The sequence below is a fragment of the Lygodium microphyllum genome, chromosome 2, assembly GCF_053477565.2.
Source record: "Lygodium microphyllum isolate KBCC chromosome 2, Lygodium_microphyllum_v1.1.10, whole genome shotgun sequence".
NCBI classification, from domain to species: domain Eukaryota; kingdom Viridiplantae; phylum Streptophyta; class Polypodiopsida; order Schizaeales; family Lygodiaceae; genus Lygodium; species Lygodium microphyllum.
In genome coordinates, this window is record NC_141136.1 from 147,136,152 (window position 1) to 147,149,948 (window position 13,797).

At 41.5% G+C, this 13,797-nt stretch overlaps 1 protein-coding gene across 1 annotated transcript in view; it reads left to right on the forward strand.

Moving 5' to 3' along the window:
- Nucleotides 1–13,797, forward strand: part of LOC148040445 (HAD-superfamily hydrolase, subfamily IG, 5'-nucleotidase) — a 71,845-nt gene that overhangs the window by 27,080 nt on the left and 30,968 nt on the right. The window lies entirely within an intron of this gene.

Below are 13,797 nucleotides of genomic sequence, written 5' to 3' on the forward strand. Positions count from 1 at the left end.
CACATAAAATAAAGAGAATAAATTAGGGAGGAAAAACCTCTCGTACGGAGAGTAGAAAGTGCCCCAGTGTCCTAGTGATCACTGACACTCCTTTGTGGGCGTAGACGTGAGTGAGCCCAACAAATCCCCCTAGAGTGAAGAGTGATCAAAATACAAGGGTCATCCTCCACCAAAGGAGATTAAATTTAAAGCATTGCGAAATGCTTCAAATTTGTCACGAGGAAGAGCTTTGGTGAAGATGTTTACTACATTACTGGTGGTAGGATAATAGACAAGGCTGATATCTCCTGCATGTAGCCGCTCTCTAACAAAGTGATAATGTATCTCAATGTGTTTCGTGCTTGCATGAAACATTGGGTTCCGTGCCACTGCAATGGCACTTTGATTGTCAGTGAACAAAGGAGTAGACTCTGTGACAGATACATCCAGATCATGTAGTAAGCATCTAAGCCATACACATTCAACTGTGGTAGTGAAAGCTGCCTTGTATTTAGCTTCATATGATGATGTGGCAATAGTGGATTGTTTCTTGCTAAGCCAAGATATGCAAGATGAGCCTAGAAAGAAATAATTGCCACTTGTAGAGTGACGTAAATCATAATCACCAGCCCAATCAAAATCACTGTAAGCATGTAAGTGTAGTGGTCCCCCCTCGGTATAAAGCAATCCAAGAGATCTAGTACCTTGCAAGTAACGGAAAACACGCTTGACAGCTTGTCAATGTGACATACCTGGCTGATGCATATATCTGCTCAGGGTTAAAACTACAAATTATATTTTCGGCCTGGCATTGCATAGGTAGATAAGGCATCCAACTGTTGAAGCATATGTGTGTATATCAAACAAATCACTGTCATCATGCAATGACAGCTTCAGTCCAGGTTCCATTGGTGTACAGAGATTGGCTTGCAATCTTGTAAGCCAAACCTCTCAAGGAGTTTACCAAGGTATCTTGATTGTGATAAACCGATAGCTCTAACATCATGTATGAATTGAATGCCCAAGTAATAATGCAAAGAACCCAAGTCTGACATCTCAAAAGTTTGATGTAAATTTTGTTTAAATGCTGAAATCCGATCAGCATGTGTCCCTGTAAGCAAAAGGTCATCAACATATAGACAAATGATCAGCATGGATCCCCCCTCTTTACATACGTACAGGGTAGACTTTGATGAGCTGTTTATAAACCCTTGACTGAGTAAAAAGGCATCAATCTTTGCGTACCAAGCTCTAGAGCTTGTTTCAAGCCATATAAAACCTTTTTCAGCTTGCAAACCAAGTGTTTGGATCCCTCAACTGTAAAACCAATGGGCTGCTACACATATACTTATTCATGAAGTTCCCCATGTAAAAATGCAGTCTTAATATCTAATTGATGCATAGTCCATTCATAATGGGCAGCCAAAGAAACCATAGACCTGATGGTAGTCATGCGGGAGGTAGGAGCAAATGTCTCCCCATAGTCAATGCATTTCTTTTGTGCATAGCTCTTGGCTACAAGCCTGGCTTTATATTTGTCAATGGATCCATCTACATTCCTTTTTAGCTTGTAGACCCATTTTGTTCCAATGTCTTTCTTCCCAATAGGCAAAGACACTAAATTCCATGTTTGATTCTTAATGATGGAATCAAACTCAGCTTGCATTGCTGCCATCCAATGCACACTATATTGTGCATCCTCAAAACATTCAGGCTCTCATCATCAACTGTATTTGTTGCCATAACAAACTTCATGGTATGTGCAGTATCATGCATATGAGCTTGCTTTCTAGTACAACCAGCTATGGGAGCATCCAAATGACTATCTTTCATAGTTTGTAAATACCATCTAGGCATTTGTCTTGCCTCCTAATTGTGCACAAGCTCTTACTGAATTTCAGATTCAGCACCTTGCTGAATATTCAAATCAGCCATTGGCTGCTTTTTTGCATTTCCCAATGGAGCAGCTGGCTGAACATTAAGTTTACTTGCTGAAACTCTAGCTGAATCACCAATGAAATGGGCAGCAGACCTTCAAATACATCACTGGCAGCCTGATATGTGTCAAAACCAGCAAGGGATAATTCTGTTTTTTCATTGAAAAGTACATTCTTACTGACAAATTTCTTTCTAGAGACAGGATCATATAGTCTATATCCTTTGCTCTAACTGCAGCACCCTCAAAAATGCATTTGACAGCCTTGTTATTCAACTTTTTTCTAAGTACCTACCTTGGGAATGTGTGCATATGCAATACACCCAAAAGTACGAAAGTGTCCAACAAAAGGTTTCTGGCTGTTTCAAGCCTCAAAAGGCGTGACATTCTTTAATGCTTTGGTGGAGCATCTGTTCAAAACATGGCAAGCACACATAATGGCTTCCATCCAAAAAGTGTGTGGCAAGCTCTTTGCTTCAGCATACATCTGGCCATCTTCATGAGTGATCGATTCTTCCTCTTTGCAACCCCATTTTGATGTGGAGTATAAGCAATACTGAATTGATGAACAATGCCCTTTTGCTTCAAAAAAGAATTCTGCATAGAGGACATATATTTCCCCCCTCAGTCCGAACGGAGAGTCTTTACTTTGCAGCCAGATTAGTTTTCAACAAGTGCTACAAAAGCCAAAAATGCATCATACACTTCTGAATTTTTCACTAAAGAATAGACCCAATAAAAGCGAATAAAGTCATCAATAAAAGTCACAAAATAGTAACATTCACCCAATGACTTTGTTTGCATAGGGCCACATACATTTGAGTGTACTAATTGTAACTTGGCTGTGGCTCTAAAAGCAACATCAGGAGGAAACGAAAACCGATGCATTTTCCCCCAAAATATATCCCTCGCATAAGTGCTCAAGAGGTCTCTCCAAGAGAGGTAATCCATCTAGCATCTGTGTACGCCGTAAGAGCATCAAGCTACCATAGTTCACATGCCCCGTGCGAACATGCCATAACTCCGTCTGTAACATAGCAGACGCTAAATATGCTGACAGATCAAGTGAAAGAGCATTCAACTCATATAACCCAGGACATAGAGTGCCATTCAAGACCAAAGTCTTGTGTTCCTTATCTCGCACCTTGCATCTGCCATTATCAAAGGTGACTTGCAATCCATACCATACCAAAGAAAAAATAGATAGCAAATTCTTCTTTATACCTAGCACAAACAAAGCATCCTGTAGGCATAGAATAGAGCCATCAATGGTTGTGAGCACAATGTCCCCAATACCTGTAATAGGGTATGATGCATTCGTTGAGATATTGGCAATCACACCTAGCTTAGCCTCTTTGTATGGAGCAATGGGGGTCAGGATGCAGAATCCCATATGCACAGTGGTGAAAAGTGCAGCCTAGTCTATTCCTATAAAGCATTGTACTTGCTCTCTTTTTGAATATAATGTCATAGTACTTTTGTACTTCCAACAAAGTGTCTGTGTCATTGTCAACACACACGATTATGTTTATGAGTCCAGGCTTACATCTTGGAATCTAATTCATTTGTGTAACATTTGGTCTTGATGTTTGTTACCTCATGAGCTCACTCTTCCTCTTTTAACCTTCATAGCCATGCTTTAGATCCGACATTTTTACATGGTATCAGAATCCAGTTGGGCATGGCTTACCTCTACAAATCACTCCTTTAGCTCCTCTCAACCTTTGGTTAGCTCAACTTGACATAAATCCTTTATCTTCCACCTCCATCTTCACTCTATCTCTCTTAGCTGCTGCAGACAACACCTACCTACCTTTGTTGGACAGCCATATCTCTTAAACTAGGCCATATCTCTTTGAGCTTTCTCTTCGAGAGTTGTTCCTTAGGTCAAGACACATCTTTCCAGTTCAAAATCACTTGACATTGTGCAACATACATCCCGACATTGCTTAACAACTCAGATTTGGCACAAATTTCACTACTGTAAATAGGACATGTTTTCTCTTCCTACTGTGAGCATTATTCCACGAGTTATCATAGGGCATTTGTTAGTTATATAGGTGACTTACTTGAGCTAAGAGGGCTTGAGAAAATTCCACTCCAGTAGAGAGATATTAGAAGATTACTTAGAGGTGGTGCTTCAAGAAGCCATAGCCAGCGTGCTTCTGTTCAATTGATGGCACCATCATCACGCCTCACAATGTCAAGGGCTACCATAGGGATTTTGAAGTTTATCATATGGGCTATCTTATGACAAAATTTCAACTCAAATGGTCAACTAAGTGAGTTACTACAACCAAAATATCAAGTTGCTATCCTGAAACTGTAACTGACAGCCATAGCTAACTTACTTGAAACTTCAACTTTCCTTCGTTTTCTCTCTCTTGGCACTCAAACGAAACCTCTACCACTCTGATCCAATGAGAATTGAAGTTTCTAGCAAGATTTTAGTATCCAACAAGCAAGCCTTGAATGAAGTACATGGAAGAGATTAGATACTTTGTTTGGTGTACAATCAAAGTCATCTAGATACGGATTATTGATTGAATTTTTTAGGCTAGATATAAAAACAAACACATCTCTTGCAACTCACTTAAACTACATGGAAAGTCTCTTAACTCAGCTTGTAGGAATTGATCTCAAGATGGATGAAGATATTTGTATTGGTGTGTTGTTGAAAAGCCTGTCTCTTGACTATAATAATATGTCATCTACATTAATCAACATACTAGTTCTAAACTAGTTGATATTAAGGCCTTCCTGCTAGAAGAAGAAAAGAAGATAAAATTCAAAGAAGAATCAAGCATCTCTAAAGATGAACAAATGTTATATGTTGGTATCAGGTACAAGGGCAAGAAAGATCAATTGATATGTGACTTTTACAAAAGGATCGAGTACACAAAGAAATAGTGTCATGCCAGGAAGAGGTCCCAAAAAGGCCTATTTAGTTGCTGTTAAAGAAGAAGAAGACCATGGAGCAAAAGAAGAAGAAGACCACCCAAGCCTCATCAGTCCTTCTATTTTGATAGACTTTTTTAGCCTTGTATTGTCTAGACGTAATGCTTCTGATATAAGCTTGTAAACTCCTCATGTAATTGTACTATGCCTTTGTACACTTTATGAGGCCCCTGTTACAGCCTCCGGATGTCCACTATGTCTTTGGTACCCACATTTAGCCTTTTTTGCGACAGCCTCTAGTGTTTACCAAGTTTGTGGTGTGCCCACACTTTGTAGGTGGTTGCTCACTAAAGCCTTTACACACTTTGTACTTCTCTGGTTGTGATTGAGGAGGGGTGTTGAGATATTGGCAATCACACCTAGCTTAGCCTCTTTGTATGGAGCAATGTGGGGTTAGGATGCAAAATCCCATACACATAGTGGTGGAAAGTGCAACTTAGTCTATTCCTATAAAGCATTGTACTTGCTCTCTTTTTGAATATAATGTCATAGTACTTTTGTACTTCCAGCAAAGTGTCTGTGTCATTGTCAACACACAAGATTGTGTTTACGAGTCCAAGCTTCCATCTTGAAATCTAATTCACTTGTGTGACATTTGGTCTTGATGTTTGTTACCTCATGAGCTCACTCTTCCTCTTTCAACCTCCATAGCCATACTCTAGATCTGACATTTTTACAGCATTGTTGGCACATTGTACAGACTTGCCAATTGGAGCTGCACCAACTGAAGCAAATAAATCTCTACGGGATGTGATATGCCTAGAAGCACCATTGTCAAAAAACCAAGTGCTTGCATCCTCGGTAGAGCTAAATGCTTTATCAGCCTAATAAGAGTCATAACTACATGTATAAAAACAATAGTCCTTGTTTGCAACAAAGGACGTTGACTTAGTAGTAGTGGAAGGAACATCAGAAACATACATTCCTGACTCCTCCTCCTTCTCCTTGGCTATGCGCTTTTTACACTCAGTGATGTAGTGGCCTGGCTTCTTGCAATAATGGCATTTGTCCTTCTTGGCTTGCGTGCCCCCTTGTTTTTTAATATCCTGTGAAGTGCCTGAAGTTTCAGAGCTCTGCGGAGCATTCTTTGCTTAGCTGTCCTTGCCCTTCTATTGTGCCATAAAAGCCTGCTCAGAGGCTATGACATCCACACCATTGTTTCTTCTTGTCTGCTCCTCCTCTAAGAGCAAACTGACCAACTGAAGAAAAGTAATCGGCTGTGGGGCAATCCTCATGGTGAGGTTCAAGGCCATATGAAAGGCCAAGTAGGAGGGTGGCAATGAGTTTAATGTAATAGATATTAGGTGTGCATTTGAGTAATATTCATTAACATTCATAAGCTGCTCATGGAAGTCCTGAGTTTTGTTTAGGTGATCTTGCATAGAATCACCCTCATCCATCTTCAGTGTTTCAAGCTCTTTCTTTAAGAAAGAGATCCTTGTCTCATTCTTACTAGCAAACATCTGCTCCAAAGTCAGCTAGGCTTCTCGTGAAGAAGCTGCATACCGAATGTGAGGTACAATAGACCCTTGAACTGCCAATGCAATCAGTGACAAAGCCTGTGCATCCCGTGTATCCCATGCCTTTTGAGCTACTGATCATTGGTGTACTGACTGAAGTGGAGCAGGCTGAACAAGCTGAGTTGCTCGTTGTCCACGTTCTCCTTGAGGAGTAGCAAGAGCCACAACTTTGGGCCTAACTTCTTCTCCGCTTACGTAGTCCCAAAAATTCTTCGCAATCAGCACATTCTTCATCATGAAGGACCAGAGTGAATAGTTGTTGCCATCCAACCTATCCTCCTTGGATACATAGGTAAATACATCACCTCCTTGATTTGCCATGATAATCAATGCCAAAAAGAGCAAAAAGAGCAATGTCCAAGCTAGGACCAACTTGGAAATCTCAAAATTTCCAGAAGTTACAGCAAATAGGTTGCTGCAATTAGAAAAATGAAGTTCAATCTGTCAAAACTGTCTGTAATGCACACAGTCCAAGGTGCATTTAATGCACAGCAACACTGTAGAAGAAAAAGGCCCAAAATTTCTTGCCCTAAAATGCTTAAAAACAGTCTATTTCAGACTGAAATTGCTCTGCATGTACTAATGTCTTCATAAAACCCAAAAGCCCAAAAATTCTTGACTGATTTTTAAGAAAAATTTGCATCAATCGTGTCCTAGACACATATTCAGATTGCTGTGCTTGCCCGAGCAGAAACCTTTGTTCCAGAGATTAATCTGGAATAAAAAATATATTTACTTTGACAAATTGTATTTTGTGGTCCCTCAGGAGCAGTCATAGTCGTGTTGGTAGCTGGAGGCAGACTGGAGGACTGGAGAAGGACCGGTGGCAGACAAGCGGTGCTGGGTACAGGGGCGCAGGCAGGCGAGTGTGGAGCAGCAGGTGCTGCTGGAGATTAGAGGCGGCATAGAGTTGGGGCAGTGTGGAGATGGCGCAGAGACCAGGGTCGGTGTAGGGGGCTCAGCAGGGGTGGCACAGGTCGTGCCGGAGGCAGCGCAGGTGGGGCAGTAGGTCGAGCCAGAAGAGGCGCTGCTGCTGCTCGCCTGTTGCAGGTGAGCAGCAGTTGCAAACTTCAGGTCACTAGTAACAGGTACAGTGTGAGGCAGTTGGCAGGCACTCTTGGAGGTTGAGGCCAGAGCAGAGCTGAACTGAGCTGAACTCAGCTCTGATACCAAATGTGAGAAGGTGGAGAGGATCGAAGCTCAATTGAAAGTGCAATAGACAGTGTGGAGAGTGAAGCACGACACCCAATGCAATAGACTGAAAGTGTAAGATGAAAGTACAAGGTACAATCCTTAAACGTTAGGGTTGTAAGGGATGTTCACACCTGAAGTCTGTGCAACACTATAAGTATCCGTAAATGTGTAAGATAGGCACATAAAATAAAGAGAGAAAATTTGGGGGAAAAAACCTCTCGTACGGAGAGTAAAAAGTGCCCCAGTGTCCTACTGATCACCGACACTCCTCTGTGAGCATAGGCGTGAGTGAAACCCAACAAAATTAAGCCTCAATGTAGATAAATACACCCAAAATCGATGAAAGTTGGAGATTTGTGAGCAAATTTTTACTAGGATGCTGCGTGATGTCATGCCAAATGTTGAATTAAGCCTAGAACATTATGAATCCTAGCAAGATTTGCGAAATACCCAAAATTTACTCGAATATTGAAGAGAAATTTGGAAAATTGTTGTGAAAATACACTTGAATGATTTTCAATCTCTACAAACTCAAAAGAACACAGTTAGGGTTAGGGTAACTCAGAGACAATCAACACAATGGAAATTTGAATCAATGATTGAATGCTGAATATACAATGCTTATTCAGCAAATAGACCGTGCACAAATGAAAAATGTACCTTGAACTCTTGTGTCTTGAGGATTGAGGTAGAGGTGCTGAGTGGGAGAGTGTGTTGTACTCCTGACGGATCCTGAAACACAACAAAGGCAGCCTCTGAGTCATACACTAGCAAATGTAACATTGTATGTCGGAGTTTGTGACAAACAGATAGTGAGGAGAGAGAAAATCTGCAAATGCAGGATGTGGCAGCTTGTATGGCAGCCAGCTGTACAAAATGCAGGTTGTTCTTGAGTCGCCTACAGCAAGGCGGCAGCGAGCAGTGGAAAACACAAATATGGCAGTTGGCTGCAGCAGGAGAGTGATTTGTAGTAGAGGTCAAGGCTGGACAGCAGCAGTTGGCAATGAAAACTACGTGATGAAGGCTGTAAATAGATGCTTGATGGATGTAGACAGCAACAGGCAGCTTTGCTGAGATATTCTCCTTGAATGGGGTTTGGGCAGTGAAGCTAGAAGGCCTGAAACTTGCAAAAATGAGATGGGGCTAAATGGAGGGCATTATGGCTATTTATAGAAAGTTTCTCGACCTCGTACCGCATACCGTATAAAAACTCTCTTGAATCACGCACGATTTGAGGGTTTTGATTAATTAAGCATTTTTGGGGATGTTTGAGTGGCTTATTCAGAATGTAATGCTTATATTAGCTCAACACCCCCTCTTAGGCCCAAAAACTGAGCTAGAAAGGAAGGCCAACCCAAAGTTTTGAGTGTTTTGTTTTTAGGTGTTTTTACTCCAAGGCGGCCTATCCCAAAGCAACGAGGGCATCGGAAAAAGCGTGCAAGAAGGTGGCTGCACAATTGCCTACCAATACTATAGAGGTGATGGTTACTTACCAAGGGAGTCAAAGTGGTCATCCTAGAGAGGCCAAGGCAGTGGACAAAGGATACATGTTAGCTATCTAGTGGCTTACGAAGTCCTACAAAGGCAGGTGGAACCATAGTGAGTTTTTTTTTTTTTTTTTTTTTGGTTTGGGTGTTGATAATGGCTGTTTTAAAAAGTAGAGATGGTGGTTGATTAAGTAAGGGATGGGAGACTAGTAGCCAAACCCAAAGGCTTTCACAACATAAGCAAGCTATCCTCACCACTATTAGATGTTGGTGACGAAGGAAGAGGTTTAATGTTGTGTGAAGCTAATATGGTGGGTATATGGAGAGGTAAAAGAGATGTGCAGAAAGTGAGCTAGTAAAGCAAGCGAGCAAGGGAGATTGCCATGTCCAATGCTGTAAATATGGTGGATCCAAAGTTGACCACTCAAAAAAGAACGAAAAGAGATAAATGCATACAAATACATATTGACAAGAACAGAATGCCTATGGATTGGAGTGATACAAGAGGCAATGCAAGTGTGATCATGCTCATGCAAAATGTTGTGTAATGGTGCCACTTAGACAATGCCTTTGCAAGGGAATTGTTCACTTGCCCTAGTGTCCTTTTACAATCATGTCATCTTGATGATGTAGATGAAGATAAAAAGTACAATATATAAAAATTTCTGAAAAGAAACTGTAAACAACATCTTGTCATCGATAAGAGAAGAAAGCCGCCCCCTCTCAAACTGAAAGGGAAAGCTCAAGGGAATCACCCTTTCCCCGTCAATTTGAAGAAGTAGAGGAGCGTGTATCCAAGCTGATCTTGGGCAGAATATATTGCAATACCAGCCGATTGATCCCCTTGGTTAATATGTTTGAAAAATTGTCAGAGGCAAGCACAAACTCTAGGTGCATGGTGCCTAGCTTAACTTGCTCTTTGGTGAAGTGGAAATGCACCTCCACATGCCTCATCCGTGGTGTAATGATCCGATGGCCTGCAAGGGCAATGGCACTCTGGTTGTCGTAATAGACAATGGTGAAAGAGTTGCATGGAAATTGGGGTGCCACTAGTAAGCTCCTCAAATAGATAGCCTCCATTGTACCATTAAAAAGAGCCCCATACTCGATCTTGGTTGTGGAAGCCACCATTGTCTCCTGCTTATGACCGGTCCAAGAGATGGGTACCATGCCCAAGGTAAAGAGGTAGCCACCATGGGAATACTCAGTGTTAGGATCTGCTCAGTCAGAGTTAGTGTATCCTTGCAAACATAAACCAGATCCATAAGTTAGGTGTTAAGAATGGGTACATAGCAAGTATCTAAAAACACGAAGACATGCAATTCAATGTGATATCCTAGGTGCATTGAAATACAGACCAAGCAAACCAATTGAGTAAGCTAAATCTGGTCTAGTGTAAATCAACCAAAGAAACTTCCCTACCATAGATCTATAGGTATGCTCTCGTCAAAGGGTTGACGGAGGGTATCCTTAGAAAGATGGATAGTGGGGTCAAGAGGCATGGCCACAAGTTGTGCCTGATCTGTGTAACACTGTTCCACTAAGTGAAGAGTGTACTTCCATTGTGATAGGAAACTACTATTTCCAAATCAAACTATCTCCATTCCTAAAAAATAAGACAACAAACCAAGGTATGTCATCTTAAAAGTAGACAAAGCTAGGCCTTTATTTTTGCTATGGTAGCAGAAGCTAAGCTAGTGATAAGTAAATTATCTACATACAACAAGATGTAGCTAATCCTCTCTGAAGTAGATAGTGGGAGTGATGTACTCTTTGTCTCTTCACACTTTGGTGCACATGCATTACTTGCAGATACAAATGATGACATGCATACCTGGATTCTTGATTCAGGTGCTTCCTTTCATGTCACCCCTCATCGTGAGTGGTTCTCTGTCTATACGGAGGGTCGACATGGTGTTGTCCATCTTGGGGACAACTATGCATGTGAGATTGTAGGTATTGGCAGTGTGTAGTTACAGTTTCAGCATGGCTCTGTCTTTACACTTCAGCATGCACGGCATGTACCTCAGCTCAAGAAGAGCTTGATTAGTATAGGGCAACTAGATGATGATGGCTTTCATACCACCTTTGGTGATGGAAAATGGAAGATTTGTAAGGGATCTAGGGTTATTGCCACAGGTTGCAAGAGTGATACTTTGTATCCACCTCATGTATCTAGTGTGCGTGACCATGTTGTTGCCGTGATTGAGTAGCCAAGCGTTTCTTTGAGGCATGGCCGGTTGGGACATATGAGTCAAACAGGAATGAAAGTGCTTTCTCGTTTGGGTTACTTGTCTTGTCTTCATTATGCTGATTTTGAGTATTGTGATCATTATATTTATGGCAAATATGCACAGGCGTCTCACAAAAAGTCTCTCTCTCTCTCTGAAATCTTCTCCTCTAGAGTTAATACATTCGGATATATGCCAAATGCCAGGATTATCTTTAGGGGGAAAGAAATATTTGGTCACCTTTGTCGATGATGCTACACGGAAAGTATGGGTTTACACTCTTCGTAGCAAGGATGAAGTACTTGACAAGTTTAAAAAATTCTTGGCATTGGTTGAAAATCAGACAGATAAGACACAAGTGTCTTTGCTCTGACAATGGTGGGGAATATGTGTCTAAGGCCTTTCAGGCATTTTGTGATAGCAAAGGGATAAAGAGGGAGCTCACTGCCCCTCATAATCCACCCCAAAATGGAGTTGCAGAGCGTATGAATTGGACCATACAGGATAAGGTCCATACGATGCTGTCTCATACTGTATTATCCCATGGTTTTTGGGAAGAGGCTGTTATGACAGCTGTTCACTTAATAAATCGATCACCAAACAGTTCTTTGGGGGGGAGGGGGGATTTGCCCAAGAAGCGTGGTCGGGCAAGCCACTTTTATATGCTCATTTGAAAGTGTTTGGCTGCGAGGCTTTTGTGCACATTCGTAAAGAAAAACGCAACAAACTTGAGCCACAGTCCTGTAAATGCATTTTCCTAGGATATGGTGACGAGGGTGAAATGGGATATAGATTGTGGGATCCTGAGAAAAGGAAAGTAGTACCAGCAATGACGTTATCTTTTGGGAAGATTGCATGCACAAACAGCCCGAAAAGACTAAGGAGGTCTGTAGGGTTGTATTCCGGGAAGAAATACCTTTTGGATAGCAAAATGTGCCCGCTGTACAGCAGTAAATACCTGCTGTAAATGAACCTATAAATGCAGGAAATGATGCTGGAAATGGTCAGCCAGCTATTGCCCATGAAAATGAGCCATTACATGTGCAGGAACAACCAAGACAACAAGCTGTTAATACTGATTTGTAGGCTGAATTGCCAGGACAGCATGCTGAAAATGGAAATTTGCAGGAACAGCGAGCAAACAATGACCATTGGGTTAGGAGATCGTCTAGGGCTACCAGACAACTTGACATGTTTGTTCCTGGTGCAATTAATGTGGCTGATTATGTCATGTTGACATACTGTGGTGAACCGTCTTGCTTCAAGGAAGCAATGGACAGATAGGATAGTAAGAAATGGTATAAAGCCATGTTGTCAGAGATGGAATCTCTTGAAAAAAATGGCACTTGGGACTTGTTGCAATTGCCTAAAGGGCAGAAAACCCTTCCATGCAAATGGGTTTACAAGATGAAGGTCACTTCTGGTTGCTCATCAAAGTACAAAGTAAGACTGGTTGCAAAGGGGTACAAGCAGGAGCATGGAATTGACTTTGATGAGATTTTCTCTCTTGTAGTCAAGATAACTACATTGAGAACCATTTTGGGCCTGGTTGCAGTTGAGGATATGAAGCTCATACAGATGGATGTCAAGACTGTGTTTTTACATGGTGATCTGCTTGAAGACATATATATGCAATAGCGTGAAGGGTTTGTTGAACAAGGGAAGAAAAAAATGGTATGTAAACTCAAAAGGAGTTTGTATGGGCTGAAACAAGCACCAAGAGAATGATATCATAAGTTTGATTCATTCACGCAGTCCCAAGGCTTTCATAGAAGTCAAGTGGATCACTGCTTGTACACCAAGAAGGCAGTAGATGGCAGCTTGGTTATCTTGGTTTTGTATGTTGATGACATGCTGATTGCTGGCATGGATACTCATGCCTTGGATTCATTGAAGCAAAGTCTTCATGGCAGCTTTGATATGAAGAATCTTGGTGATGCAAATCACATTCTTGGCATGCGAATACTTAGAGATAGATCGAAAGGCTTACTCTATCTATCTCAACAGGAGTATATCTCCAAAGTTTTGCAGTGTTTCAATATGGAGGGGGGGAAAACAATTGGGGTTCCATTGCCTCCATATGTGAAACTTAGTGCAGAGGACACCCCTACATCTGATGATGAGAAGGTTGAAATGGCCAAGATACCATATGCTTCAGCTGTTGGCAGTTTGATGTATGCTATGGTTGCTACACGTCCTGAAATTGCCTTTGCAGTGGGAGTGGTTAGCAGATACATGGCAACCCCTGGCAAGAAGCATTGGGATCCAGTGAAAGGTATTATGAGATATCTCAAAGGCACAAAGGAGTTGTGCATTTGCTTTGGAAAGCAGAAGGCATCTGTTGTTGGCTTTACAGATGCAGACTATGCTGGTCATGCAGACTGCAGGAAGTCCACTTCTGGGTATGTGTTTATTTTCACAGGAGGAGCAGTCTCTTGGATCTCCAAGCTACAAAAGTGTGTTGCATTGTCTACTATAGAGGTAGAGTATGT